General features: G+C 43.2%; 1 pseudogene; it reads right to left on the minus strand.

Annotated features, from left to right (window-relative positions):
• Window positions 1–1,258: 1,258 nt before the first annotated feature.
• On the minus strand, window positions 1,259–1,330 carry LOC147698826 (U2 spliceosomal RNA; annotated as a pseudogene).
• Window positions 1,331–13,948: the final 12,618 nt, after the last annotated feature.

The raw sequence follows: 13,948 nt of genomic DNA on the forward strand, positions 1-13,948 counted from the left end.
GGCCTTTGAAGTGTATCGTGGCATCACTCACAGAAAGGCCTATTTAATTGGATTAAATTACAAAATTACAGTAGTTTCTAAAAGGAATGACTATGACTGTCAACATGAAGTCCCACAGGTGTAGCACCCAGTCACCCAATCTCCATAACGTGTCTCTGCTTCATTCACAGATTCCATAATTTGCACGATAGCGTACGGCTTACAGTGATGCCCTGTACTACACTGGGGTGCATTGCTGCCTTCTTTTTCTTCTTTATTTGCCTAAGCATGGCAGAAAATTAACAAATCTACAGGCGTGTCAATGCATGAGACTCTCCTGAGGCCATCTCTTGCCCTTTTTGCTGGTAAACTCTTTGAAGCTATTAATTAGGTTTGACACTGCTCTCTTCCCAGTTCAGATCTCCTTTGCTATAGAAATACCATTACACACGCGCAAGCTACTGTTCCTATACATTCAGCTGAGAGGATGTGATGACGTGGGCAGTGCTTAATTTGTAAAAAAATAAATAAGTGCCACGTCCCTCATCAGGAGGCCACTGCAGCTTGCCCCCCCCCCCCCCCTGTTGCCTCTGCCAGAGCTGGCAATCACAGCATCAACACACTACTAATCATCACACTCTTAAAAGTGTGACAATTGCAGGCCCCCAAAACTATAAAAATGGCCTGTGTCGTAGGTATTAGTCATTTTTTATTGTGTATTGAATTAATAAACAGCTGTTGTTCTTATCTCTAAATTCGACTGACAGTGCCACCATGTGTAAACTATCATATAGTGCCAGTGCCAAGCACCGGAAATGACCGGCTCAAATTAAGCACTGGACCTGGGGCGGCAAGACACCAGCACGTAGGCGTAGTCTTTGGTTTACACTGTTGCTTGGTTTCTTTGGCCACAATAAAATCATGACATGCAAGAGTTTCGCTTTTGTTTATGGGTGGGGGGTTCTGTGAAACCATTGCACTTTTGGGTTACTTCCTCTTTTTTCAGTGATAAATTTGCTTAACTGCTGATTTCCATCTGCGATTTGCTTTTCCATCACACTACCACATATTCTGCATCTTAAACATCTTTTTGTTGTTTCGGTTCCCTTTTCTAAATTAAAAGTGCATTAAAGACCTTAGCCAGACACGTTTGATTTTACTAGGATAACATGTTAAAAATACTTACTTATAGAGGCTTTCAGCTAGCCCTCTTTATCAACTGGTCTCTCATATTGCCATTCACATTTTCTTACGGCCTGTACAGCATATAGCATGGGGCAGTGGGTCAGCCCACTTCAAAAACTGGCTATGTTTACTACACTTGATCTTAGCCAAAAGGCCGAGAAGCGATAAACACTGGCTAACTTCACAAGACCAAAGCCACATCGAATGTAATTCCCTCAAGTTCCAGGGAATACTATGGCTTTGTCTTAAAAAATATATTTTTCCTGCTAGCCAACGATTCGTTTTGGATTGCTGATGGCCGGTCAGCTTCCCCAACAGGAAAGGTTTGGCAAACCATGGCAAAACAAGCATTGATAAAGTTAAAAAACGCTGGTGTCCAACGCCAGATCTATAGGCGGCACATCTGTGTTTATAACTCGTTCTTAGTATTCTTTTCACCGGAGTTACATTGCCAACAGAGAATATTTTACTTGATGTCTACAAAAGCAGCAATGTATATTTTCTTCTGCAAAGGGTACCCACACAATGATGGACTTGCTGGCACCCCATATTGGGCATAGTGCAGGAATTCCCTCCTAGGCACATGCTTGAATAAACTTTACATTCAGAGTGAAAGTGATAGATCATGGAGTTCCGTTATAATGCAAACTCAAATGCTTCCAATGTGTACTTCGAAGAAAGAGATGTATTTGTTGTTTCAGGAAGAGCCTGTGATTATCTTCCTTGAAGTAAGATGAATATGGCACTTGCAGCAATATTCTGCAATAGCAAAACCTTGTGTTTCTAAGCTAACAAAAAAACGAGTTTCCGTGCCTTCGCTGGGAACGCCGAGGAGCTACAAATGACGGACTGGAGTGCCATCTGAGGAGATAACAACTGGTAAGAAATGTTGGCAGGTACATTTCATCCCATCACATTTTTTTGCCTCAATGTGTCTCTCTTGGTGGCAGGAGCATGCCCAGGGTGGATCCTGAGCTTGTAGCAACTAGTGGCTGGGTCCACAAAGCAGGGCCAATGAGGTTAAAAAGCATCAGTGGTGTTCCCTACAGAGGGCACATGGACCAGTGACTCGATATAGTTGGCTCCTTTTTGGATGGGGACAAGCCTGTTTGGTACATAATTTTTCCATTTCTGTACTGGCACAAAGAGGCATAAAATGATGGATTTGAATGTTACTCAGAGGAAGTTTCAAAGGCTAAGACGTGAAAGATGCAATATTTCGATACATACTATATTTGTAGGCTCAGTAAAGAACTAACAGCAATGAAGAGCTGCACTTTGCCACATTTTCAGCAAAACAAGGGTCCAAAAATTAAATAAAATGCAATAATGGTCAGGGTAATGAAACATTAATACTTTTTATTTTATTTTATTTTATTCGATCAATAGAATGATCATACACACATATCATAAAACACAACTCATATTTAAAAACATCTAATTTCATAAATTCATCGCTAATATATACAGGTAAAAATGAATATCAGCTTAACCTCAGGCACAGTATCAAAAATGCTTTCTCTAGTGAACAGGATCTTTGTATTCCCCAAATCAGTGTGCGGCCAATTCACAAAGTGCCTCTGCACTTGTACAGAAGCTCCACATTCGTAACTATTCTCAGAACATGTGTGGAAGAGTCTGTGAGGTAATCTACATCTATGTATTATTATTGTCAATGAATAAGACCTGCTCGAAGTGAAATTAGAAAGCACATACACAAGTGTCTATTCTGGCCTCTCCCTGCCTGTGCCCCCTCAGTGCAGCATTCATTCATCAGGCAGCAGATGTTCGCTGTAGCACAGTTTTTATTTGTACACCCCTGTCTGGCTGGAGTACTTTGTAGAATTCCAACATAAATATTTAGAAATAAGTTGCTGACAGCCATTAATGTCCGAGGAATCTCCCTGTAAGGACACAAGCAGGCCTCCTTGAGTTGTCGAAGTAGCTGACAACTATGTAGATGTGCACAAATGGGAGAAAGTGACATCCAGAAATGTTACTTAACATTATTTTCATCTCCTAAATATTAATTGTAAAACTATAGCCCCATTGGGTGTAGGCTTCCTATTATCAACTCCAATTCAGGAGACTATGTTTAGGACTCAATATTTGGTTGGTTGGTTGGTTGATTGCTTTATTTCGATATGCATATATCATAAAAGCAGTACAAAGAGTAAAAGCAGCATGTCGAAAAAATGTGACTGTACATTGAGAATAAAAAGAATAAAAACACATTTGATCATCATAAATTAACTAAAACAGAATTAAATTGATATGGACAGTCTTTTACGTCGAATCAACCAAGCCCATTTTAAAAACTTGGAAACGGCGCAAACAAAGGGAGGGGCTGTATTGGTTAAAAGGATCCGGAGGGCGACCGAATGCTGGCGAGTGCCCAATTCTCTGCAAATTGGTTTAAGCCATCGTGATCTGGGGCGCCCATAGTCCGGACATTCAAAAAGAAAGTGTGGCACCGTCTCTGGTTTGTCAGGACAAAGGGCACAATGGCGTGATGCGGGCTGGGATTTGTTCCACCTAGAGCAAAAGTCGGCAAGGGGTAGGGTTCCTAACCGGAATTTAATGTACAAAGACCGGTCCATGGCGATGGTAATTAAGTCCATGTAGGGCTCGAAGGCAACGACATCTTTTATTAGCAAGAAGGCTGCGGTGGCTTTGCAGTGCTGCTGATTGCTGATGCGCTTCGCGAAGACCCATTCCCAGTAAAGTTTTTTTAGGGACTCCTTTGGGGGGGCTGAGTGACTAAGCCAACAGGAGTCCAGACCTAGATCCCCTAAAAGTTGTTTAATTTCCTGGAGCCATTTGATCTTGTGCCAACCGACGGAGCGCATCACCTCTGCTAGTCCGTCAGCGTAGGATTTTAGCTCCGGAACCCTCCACAGGCGAGCCCAAAGCAGGAGAGGTCGGAGGCGTGCCTGGTCCCCAATTGCTTTACAGCCTACATCCATTAGGACTGGGTGTGTCGGGCTACTCATCGGGATGGCAAGGAGGTCTTTAATGAATTTGTTCTCGGCCTTGCTCAGTGAATCCACTTTACCTAGGCCCCACAGTTCAGCTCAATATTTATGTCGGGCGGTGCTTTAAATCTAATGATAGTCTGGTGCCACAGCTCACACCACACCAGGCTTCCGCATATTCTGATCCCCCAAAACAAGCCTTTCTAAACCATTTCCTACCCTCCAACTCCCTTTCACTAATCCCAAGCCTCCTCGCACTGCTATGAGCTCCAAAACATCCCTCCACTATCCTTTTCAATCCTGTGGTGTCGTGGTCGTGGTGCATGCTCCGGTTTCCATGCAAATCCAATTAACAGACTAACATGTCCAGCACTCAAATTAATTTCTTATTTCACTACACTAGCTCGCCACTAACCCGTAATGGGTTCCGGAGTAGTGTGCTACTCACGGAAAAAGCGATTCAACTCCTCAAGGGTAGCAAGCGCTGTATTAATGCAAACCTTTTCCCCTCTTCTATCCCTCCGGTATCCTTCTCAATCCATAAATGACATATCCCCACACAAATTTGTTTTTCACTATCCTAATTCACCACTAATCCTTTATGGGTTCCGGAGTAGCATGCTACTCGACGAAAAAGCACTTCAACGCATCGAATTGGGAAGTATGCGCTATCTAAATGCAATTACAATACAATACAATTCATTTGGTGGCCAAGTGCCCACACTGCCTTACTAGACCCCTAACAATATACTGAATCTCTATATGAACCAGGGGGTGTCTGAGCTGCTCAGACTGACGTAAAGCTCAAAGTACAGGCTTGCAAAAGGGATTTAGGTGCGAGGTGCATTTCACCCGCTCACGTCAGTGCGGTATGCGATGAATAGTCAAGCTTTTCGAAAGGACTCAGAAAGAGCCGCAAAAACCTTTGTTATGAATGAACTACTTCCTCGCTGCCTGTACCGCTCATCAAAGGGGTCGTTCTGCTTACGCAAGCCGCCTAGAGTTGCTGCACATTCTTAGAAATGGTTTCTCACATCCTCCCAGGATTTCCCCTCTTCGTGGTTCTCATTGTTTCCGTGCAAATTGGGTCGCCGAGAGTACATTCACTATTGCTGTCATGTTTCAAAATAGTGGCACATTCCTCAGGAAACGACCGAGAAGGCTTGTTTTTAGAAGATATGAATCAACACAGAGAACAAGTAAATTCTAAAAAAAGGGATTCCATCTCCTCCATTTGCGTCGGTTGAACACCAGCATTGAGAGGTAAACACCATTGTCTTCAATTGTGACTGGGACATGAGTCTCGAGATAGGAGCCAGAGCGTGATGCGTCATGTAGACGTGCGTGCGTGCGTGCGCACTAGTGTCAGACGTCACTGTGTTGTGACCTCAGTGCCCTATTGAACCAACACAAGTCTGGCCATTTGACTCACGAAAATGGGGGAGCACAACACGATAACTGGATAGAGACATGCAGGCTACTGATGCCTTTGCGAATCTAAGATTCAAAGAACAACAAAACGTAGAAGGGGGACCCACGGCCTTAAACTGTTTAAAAAGTGATCCTAAACCCATCACTAAAGCATATGAAAAATAATACATTACAGCTCTGTGTGTGTTGCTCGTTCTTGTCCACTATGGAATGTTTCCAAGACATCTGGTGGAGTGGTACAATTAGAAAGCTCTAATCCTTATTTTACAACATTAAAATGTCATGCATCATCACCAAAAAAGAAAGTTAAACAGATCTCATAGAGTGCAATGAGAATAAAAAAATAAATACGTAATTGTCTTCTTTAAACACAGTAAACATAGCATTGCAAGCGAGGAAAAACAAAAGTAAAATACATTTACAATGGTTCATATTCTGATTACGATTTCACAGGCTGCCTTCAATTTGCTGTTAAAAAGTTCTTTTTTTTTTAAAAAAAAAACAGAAAACATAACTCACAATATTCCAAATTGTAAAACTAATTCAGAAGCTCCGTGTTTTCAACCCATCCATTTTCCTAAAAAGCTGAACGTAATTTTTTTTATATATCAACACAAAGTTTGCACTTGAGGGTGGCCGCATAAGCCACCAGCAATTCCCCAAAATCGTGGCGGAGACAACAACAGCAAAATCTTGTCTTTATGCCCCGTCTGGGCCTCAGAGATGGAAGAACTGCAGTATGAAGCGCAAAGTAAAAAACAAAATTACCTGTTAAGTTTCTTTTTGCACTAATCTCCTCACCTATTTAAACTGCTCCATATAAACAAACTGAACCTAAAAAACTGAATTTATTGAACACCACAGACCTTACTCCACGTGGTCGAACCTCACTACTAAAACCATCCACAGATCAGCGTTGGATAGTCCAATATCAGACAACTACAACATCCTTCCTTTAGACAGTCACTCGAAAAGTGAGGGGGGTTATCGTAAGACGCCTGCTGTAACCTCACCGGCGAACACTGACATAGTATTGCCTTCACTTTATCTGTACTGTATCTACAAATTCTCCCAATAAAATCTTTTTGAAATAAAAAAAATCAATAATCTACCAATCTTCACAACATGCCTCAGCGTGGACATCGCTTCTTTCAGCACTACGAATGCCCACTCTCAAGTCTTTCTCTCCCTCTGAAACAACTGCTGTTCTCCACATTTACAGGCACTGTGGGGACACAGCAATTTTTGCAGAAATCTTTTGGATGAACCATTCACCCGTCCTTTCGCAGCTCAGACATACTCTTCTTAAGGGAATGCAACATGCTTTGGAACAACCTAAAAATAAAATGTCAGCTATGTTAAGAGGCAAATGTCTAGGCTTGGTCCAACTTTCTTTTTTTTTTTTTAATTTCAAAAAGTTTTTATTTAGAAGATTTTCCAATACAGTACAGTAGTAATGCAGGGGGGGGGGATATTTACAGCGGGGAGTTCTTGGTATTTCCCTGGTTCCATCAATCATACAGGACTTATAAAGCACAGCTAATCACCTGTGAGGGTATCCAGGCGCTCAGAACCTGGGGCCTCATTTATGAAAAGTGACGCATCGCTGCGTGAAAACAGCGATGCGTCACTTTTCACTGCGCACTCCTTGCGACACCAATGATGCGTCATATTTAATGTATGACGCATCATGTCGCAAGGAATTACTGATACGTCAGTATTTCTGACGCATCTGTAAGCGCAAAAGTGACGCATTGCTGGAGTGTGTCAAAAGTGACGCAACTCCAGCAATGCGTCCTTTCACATGGGGAAAGCCCCATGTGAAAGGGCTTGCGTCAGTCTTACGCCTGCTGTGAGGCAGACGCAAGATTTTGACGCAACAGCGTCCTAAAAGTGACGCAGTTAAATCTCATAGATTTCACTGTGTCACTATTACGAGGCTTTTTGCGGTGGAACGCCCCCTCTGCATACATTATACCTGGCGCAGGTATAATGTGGCGCAGGGGTTTAAAAAGTGACGCATCTACATAGATGCGTCACTTTTTAAATATGGCGCATCAAGGCGCATTTTGTACGCCGCTGGTGCGTCACAAAAAGTGACGCACCGGCGGCGCAAAACTGACGCAAGGCCTCATAAATAAGGGCCCTGCTGCTTAGTGGGCTTCAGTTGAACTGCCAGGTCTGGAGTCCCTTCCCGAATTCCAACAGAAGGGATGAGGTCCAGAGTTGAAGGGGAGTTTGTTCCAGGACTTGGCATCCAGGTTGGGGAACTTTCCCTATTCCCTCCCTGCTGTATGTAAAACAAGTACATCAGCCTAGTTATTCCTCCGTAAATGACACATTCCCAACCCTTCACCTCATCTACTCATCGATCACCTTTCACCTGATGGCCCACCCGAATCATCCTTTTCATTACCCTCCTGCCTCTACCAGGGCTCACCTGCACAAACTCATAAATCTACTTATATCCCTTAAACCACCTCTATAAAGTGGGACATGATCTCCCCACCAGTTATATGCAAAACCAACGTTTTCTTTGTATTACAAAAACACAAAATGTTCATTAATACAGCGTCTCTCTTTAAATGAAAACTAACAACAAAACAGCTGCTGGTAATCACATGAAATAAATTAAGGCAACCAATACACAGACTGGAGAGCGCAGGTGCCACTCCCTATCACCCTAACGCCTACACACTATAAAGCTTGGCCACGAGGAACACACAAAAAACGAATGTTAAATATAACACCTCTTATTGTAAGGACAGGAGAAATATATGTCTTTCTCATCCTAGAACTCTCTTTACTGCCATCAAACACCGTGTGAATACAACTGCTGCTGCACCTATGCAACCTTCTCGTGAACTAATCCCAGCACATCTCCAAATTGTTTCAGCACAAAATAAGCACGCTCAAGTGGTCTTAACATCTCCAGCAAATATCAATGTCCCTCTCACTCAGTGCTCCATCTGTGCCAGCAGTTGTAAGTGTTTTCGGGGACCTGGACTTATTTTTCATCATCAGAATTTGAACAACGGCAAAAGAGCAAAAGGCAGAATAGGGAGAAATAAGGCAGAAGAGAAAGCTGGAAAAACATGGATAAAGGGGAAAGCAGGGATGAAAAGAACCTGCACAAGTGGCATAAAAACACTGGAGGTGGAAGATGGCAGAAGAAGGAGATACAAGATGGAATCAAAGGTAGACAGTCTTGCTATTCAGCAACTCTGGTGACGGTCTCCTAAGGAACTCTTTGGGCCCCTGCACTTATTCTTATTTACAATCCAAGCACAGCAACACCACCACCTAGCTACAGAGTACCACAGTATTTTGTTAAAACCTGAACTCCTGAACAGAATTTAAAACCTCATTCGCTCTCAATGTAGTAGCACTGGCTGGTGTCTCTAACCCACCTAACTCTATCATAGTTAATGCACGGCGCGTACTTGTGCCCCTGGATAGAGCCCTGCCCGCTCCCAACCGCGTGCACACCGGAGTGTGTAAACCATTGAGTAATGCCGGTCTGTGCCCACCCGTGCTCCAGCCGGGAGCATGGGGCCCTGCATTGTTACCCGCTTAATATGTAGGGCGGGACTCATTTTTGAAGAGTGTACTGTAGAAGCCAGGAATGCACCCTTCAGTCATTCATCCTTTCTTTGCACCCTAAGTAGGATCAGGGCTGGACTGAATTGAAGCCCATGTTAGATGTCTTCACATCTAACATGGGCTTCGATTGGAATTCCATAGAGCATATGATCATGCCCTTTATCGCCGCTTTAGCAGCAGTTTTCTGCCGCTAAAGCGGCGATAATTTTATCACCTGTCTTGATAATATGCCCCCATATCCGCCTGAAGGTCAACTCGTTCCCAGATTTATTTTTCGACATTAGGTCTTATCAACTAGTGGGCTGCCCCACAAACCATACAGGACTAGCCCTGGACCATACTTTGTCCTTCTCTTTAATATTAGTTGATGGCTGCTGGCCTTCTTCTGCGTTGAGCTACCCTTGTTGCTGGTGCGGGTCATGATTCAGCTGAATACCCACTTTTCAGACAAGTTATTTTGCCAATGGATAAGCTGGTGTATTTCATGGCTCTGTGTCTTCTTAAACATAATGAAGTTAATTCCTAATTTATCAGCTGAGGAGCAGTGAATGCTGCCTACTTGAGATCTGGCTGATTACTGCTTGAATGTCCTTGCTGTGACTTTCCCTTTATGGTGCTCTACAGCAATTATTACTGAGTCAAAGAGTTAGTCTAGTATTTGTTACATGTGCACAGATACACAATTGACTAGGTGCAACTGGAAATTTTGGAGTCTTTTGACTACTTGGATCAAAATGTGTTGGCTGACATTTAATGCTAGACTCACGTCACAAAACTCTTGGAATTATTTATTATAATAGGAGTACCAGCACTAAATGAATGTTAAACACATATGTTTCTGAGGACCGGAGAATGATTAATTAGTTAACACTCTAAGTTTACCTTAGATCCTTGTGTGATCTTAAGGTGTATGAGCATGCAGAAGGATGCTTCAGAAAGCAGAAATTGTAGTTTCTCACTGGTAAATTGTGAACCCTGTTGTTTGCCACACCTTGGCTTGCTCTATGTGAGTAATTTTCTTAGAGTGTCTCTTTTGAAGCAATGTATTAAACTACCTTAAATGATGTTCACTCTCTTCCTTTACCCGAACTACGAAGAATTGATGAGATTCGATATAGCATACATGTCCACCTGATTGGACGAAAAACTGTCAAGTCTCAGTGATTTTGTTTCTGAGGATGGACAACAAACCAGCAAGTACTGGAGAAAAGGCAACATTAGAAAGTCTAAATTTGATGGCCCTAAGAAGAATTCAGGTGTCTGACCTTCAAACAATTATACAACAGAAACCATTTCCTTTACTTAGCTCATCAATTTCTCTGGTTCAGCAAATTCACTCATATATCTTAAAATGTAAAATAAAATAAAGTATAAGGGGGCTGTGTAGAGACACCCTCACCCCCTGACATTTTGGGGGGAGGACCTTGCAGGATTTCCCCCTGGGCCAAAATAAAATTTTACAAAATGGTGCTCTGAATTTCACAGTACTCTTGGGGGATCCAGCGCAGCCTTCCCATGAAGTATGCTTTCAGGAGCTGGCAGCCCCTCAATCTTCACTCCGACTGTACCACGGTACTGTGCAAGCTTCACAGAGGAAGCTTGTGCTGTGTCACTATACTATGGGGGCAAGTCTTGTGTGACGGATAAAGCAGCAGTACAGCAGGACATGAAAAACAAATAAGAACATGCAAGTTGGCTGCCTGAGGGGGGGAGTGTTGGGCACCTGCAGGGGGTTGGGGCTTAGGCCAGGTCTGGAGGCTATTTGTGATGTTAACAATTATGTTATTTAACATTTTATTGGTTGTGCTATAGGAGAGGACATACGCAGTACATGGTGAGGGTGTGCATTATAGTTGGCTCCGTCAATTATTGCTGGTGAACGTTACTATTTTTGGGGGTTCTGAACATTAGTTATTTCAACACCATACTATAACATCACATTAAACTTTGGTTGTTTCAGTGAGTGTCTATTTGTTTTTAAGCATAAGATATGATCTTATTAGCATACCTAACTATAACATCACATTAAACTTTGGTTGTTTCAGTGAGTGTCTATTTCTTTTAAGCATAAGATATGATCTTATTATCATACCTAACTATAACATCACATTAACCTTTGGTTTCAGTAAAAAATATATATATATTTATATGTAAATTTGAGTGTATCAAAAGTGTGACTAGGCAGATGGGCATTCCACTTAAGCATAGGCAATCAGTCTCATTTAGAATTGGGGGTGGGGGGGAATGAAAATCCCGCAATGTCTGGAGGAAGTTCTAAATGTAGAGATTAATCCACAGCGGAATTTCCTCCACAAAAAATGGTGGCGGACATTAAGTCGTGGATCATACTTAATATTTAGAGTTTCCTACAGAAGTTGGAGGATTTTAAGTTTGCTTGAAACTCTAAATGAAGGGCAGTGTTGAAATATTCTGGAATGCTCAGGAATGCAGGATTTATTTATCCTTGTTATAATTGCCCTCCCTCTTACACAAAGGTCAACATAGTTAGCTCCCCTTCCTGTTGGAAGGGATCTAAAATTTGCCTTGTGCGAGAAGTGACCATGTGTCTGCTCTTGGCATCAAAAGAGAGGGTGCAGTTAGGGGAAAGGGTAAGCTACCAATCAAAGAGCACTCTGGTTGTATTAGCTTCTCATAATTGTTTTATCCACGTCGTGCATTTTTGCGTAGCTATTTTTACTCATGCACATTTATTCTGATTGGAATACTTGTGTGGGTTCTGTGCTAGCTGAAAAATACAATAAAGCGGCTGTGACTAACCGACCAACTTGCTTCCTGTACAATCCGATTGTACTTTCCCAGGGGGTCTGAATTATTTACGTTCTATATTGGGCGAAGGAAATGGTGACTGACTGGTCTTTTTAAACACTACTGCCACATACTATCTGATTCTGATAGCACGTACATTCTTTAATGTTTATCGACAGTCGATTAACCAATATTTCATGCACACTACAATATTAACACCCAAGTTAATTCTGGGTTACAGTTGAAGGGACAAACTATTCTCAGCTCATGTGGCTTGAACACTGTAGAGCGCTGGCATAGTATATAGTGCACACTTATTTAAGGGAACCACCTAGCACTAATCCAGGAAACTATTATGGAGATTTTAGCGGTCTTTAATAACCATAGAAAGCTCTTAAAGTGGTAGCTGTGAAGAGCAGCGTTCTTGAAGGAGTGTTAAGCAGCTTGTTTTACCAGCTCTAATCATTTAATGTGGGTTAAACAAAAAAAACCAGTGTATATATAAAAATATGTCTATTTATTACAGAGCACTCATTGACACATTGGTATATCTCCTACTTGGAGATATCAACACAAATACACAATAATACTTTAATTGTAAACAGGTAAGTAAGCACAAAATACAGTGGTCTCCAGGGGGAGACCAAATCATATACTAAGAAAGTGGAGTGCGAACTGCGGCCTAAGTTCGGACTTGGACCAGGAGACTCAGAGGAGCTGGGGGCACAAGGAACCACCCACAGTAAGTTCCCAGAAACCCCACAGAGGCTGTGTGCAGAGTGGAAACCCAGCCGCGTGGTCAATAGAAGTCAACAGGAAAGTCGCAGTTGCAGTTTTCAGGATCTTCCCAGTGGACCTTGAACACCCCTATGGAAGACAGAAGGCTCAAGAGTCACCCCACCCGTGTGCACCCCAGGCACTAGGATGGCTTCACCAGGGAAGCCGGGTGCATAATTGCGAAGTGACATTTGAAACCACTGTAGACCATAATGGAGGACTTTAGGAAATATGCCGCTGGAGAGGAACCAGGAGGCACAGAAGAGCAATGCCCACCGATGTCAGACGGTTCAGAAGTGTTGACGGTGACCTTGTCGCTGAAGCTGGGAGGACCAGGTAATACTGAGGAAGACCAGGAGCTGTGCACTAGCTGTCCCATGTCGGAAGTTGAGAACCAGGGGGTCGGTGTCGAGCCGGAGCACCAACAAGCCTTGGCAGCTGAAACAGGCGTGGAAAGTGAAGAAGGAGCAACGTTGGGACCAGCAAGGTCCGAGGGACTCACCTCAAGCAGGAAAGTCAGAGCAGGCCCAGAGCAAGTGAGGGAGCCCACTGAAGCAGAAGGAGACCCTCAAAAGGAACCACAGGTTGAAGGTACAGGAGTCGCAAGATGACCTCGAGCAGCTCACCAAGAAGGAATACCCATGGTGCAGAGGAAGTGGTGAGGATGCTGTACTTGGCAGGAAGAGATGCTGCAGCTTCTTGAAGCCCCGTGATCGCTGGAGTGCAGAGCCAACAAACCTTGGCAACAGCAAGACAATGCAGCGCACAGGGGTTTGGTCCCAGAGGTTCTGATGAGGGATACAGGCCTCAAAATTGTAGAGAGGACAGGTCAGCCTCAAAGGTATTGCAAAACCACCAACTGTGTTGCTGAGCCTTTCGAAGTCCATGGGACATCAGGAGAAGCAGATCAGTCAGCTTCGTTGGGGTGCCTGCAGATGGAGGGAAGTGACTCCTTCACTCCAAGGGAGATTACATCACATGTCCTTGATGCCCACAGGTCTGTTGAAGGTCCTGGATGAAGCACACACACAGACGACAAAGAATACTTGCATAACAGCGAGACTAGGAGCAGCAGAAGTCTTCTGTGATGCAGTCTCGGTTCCAAGTTTATTCCAAGTGACCAATAGTGACGTGGTTTCAGTCTTGAGTCTTGTCCCACGACGTATCTAAGGATCCACCCACAGGTAAGTCCTTAAGTACCCTAAGGGAAGGGTTGGAACTCCAGGGTCCAT

This window comes from Lissotriton vulgaris, chromosome 8, assembly GCF_964263255.1.
Source record: "Lissotriton vulgaris chromosome 8, aLisVul1.2, whole genome shotgun sequence".
NCBI lineage: Eukaryota > Metazoa > Chordata > Amphibia > Caudata > Salamandridae > Lissotriton > Lissotriton vulgaris.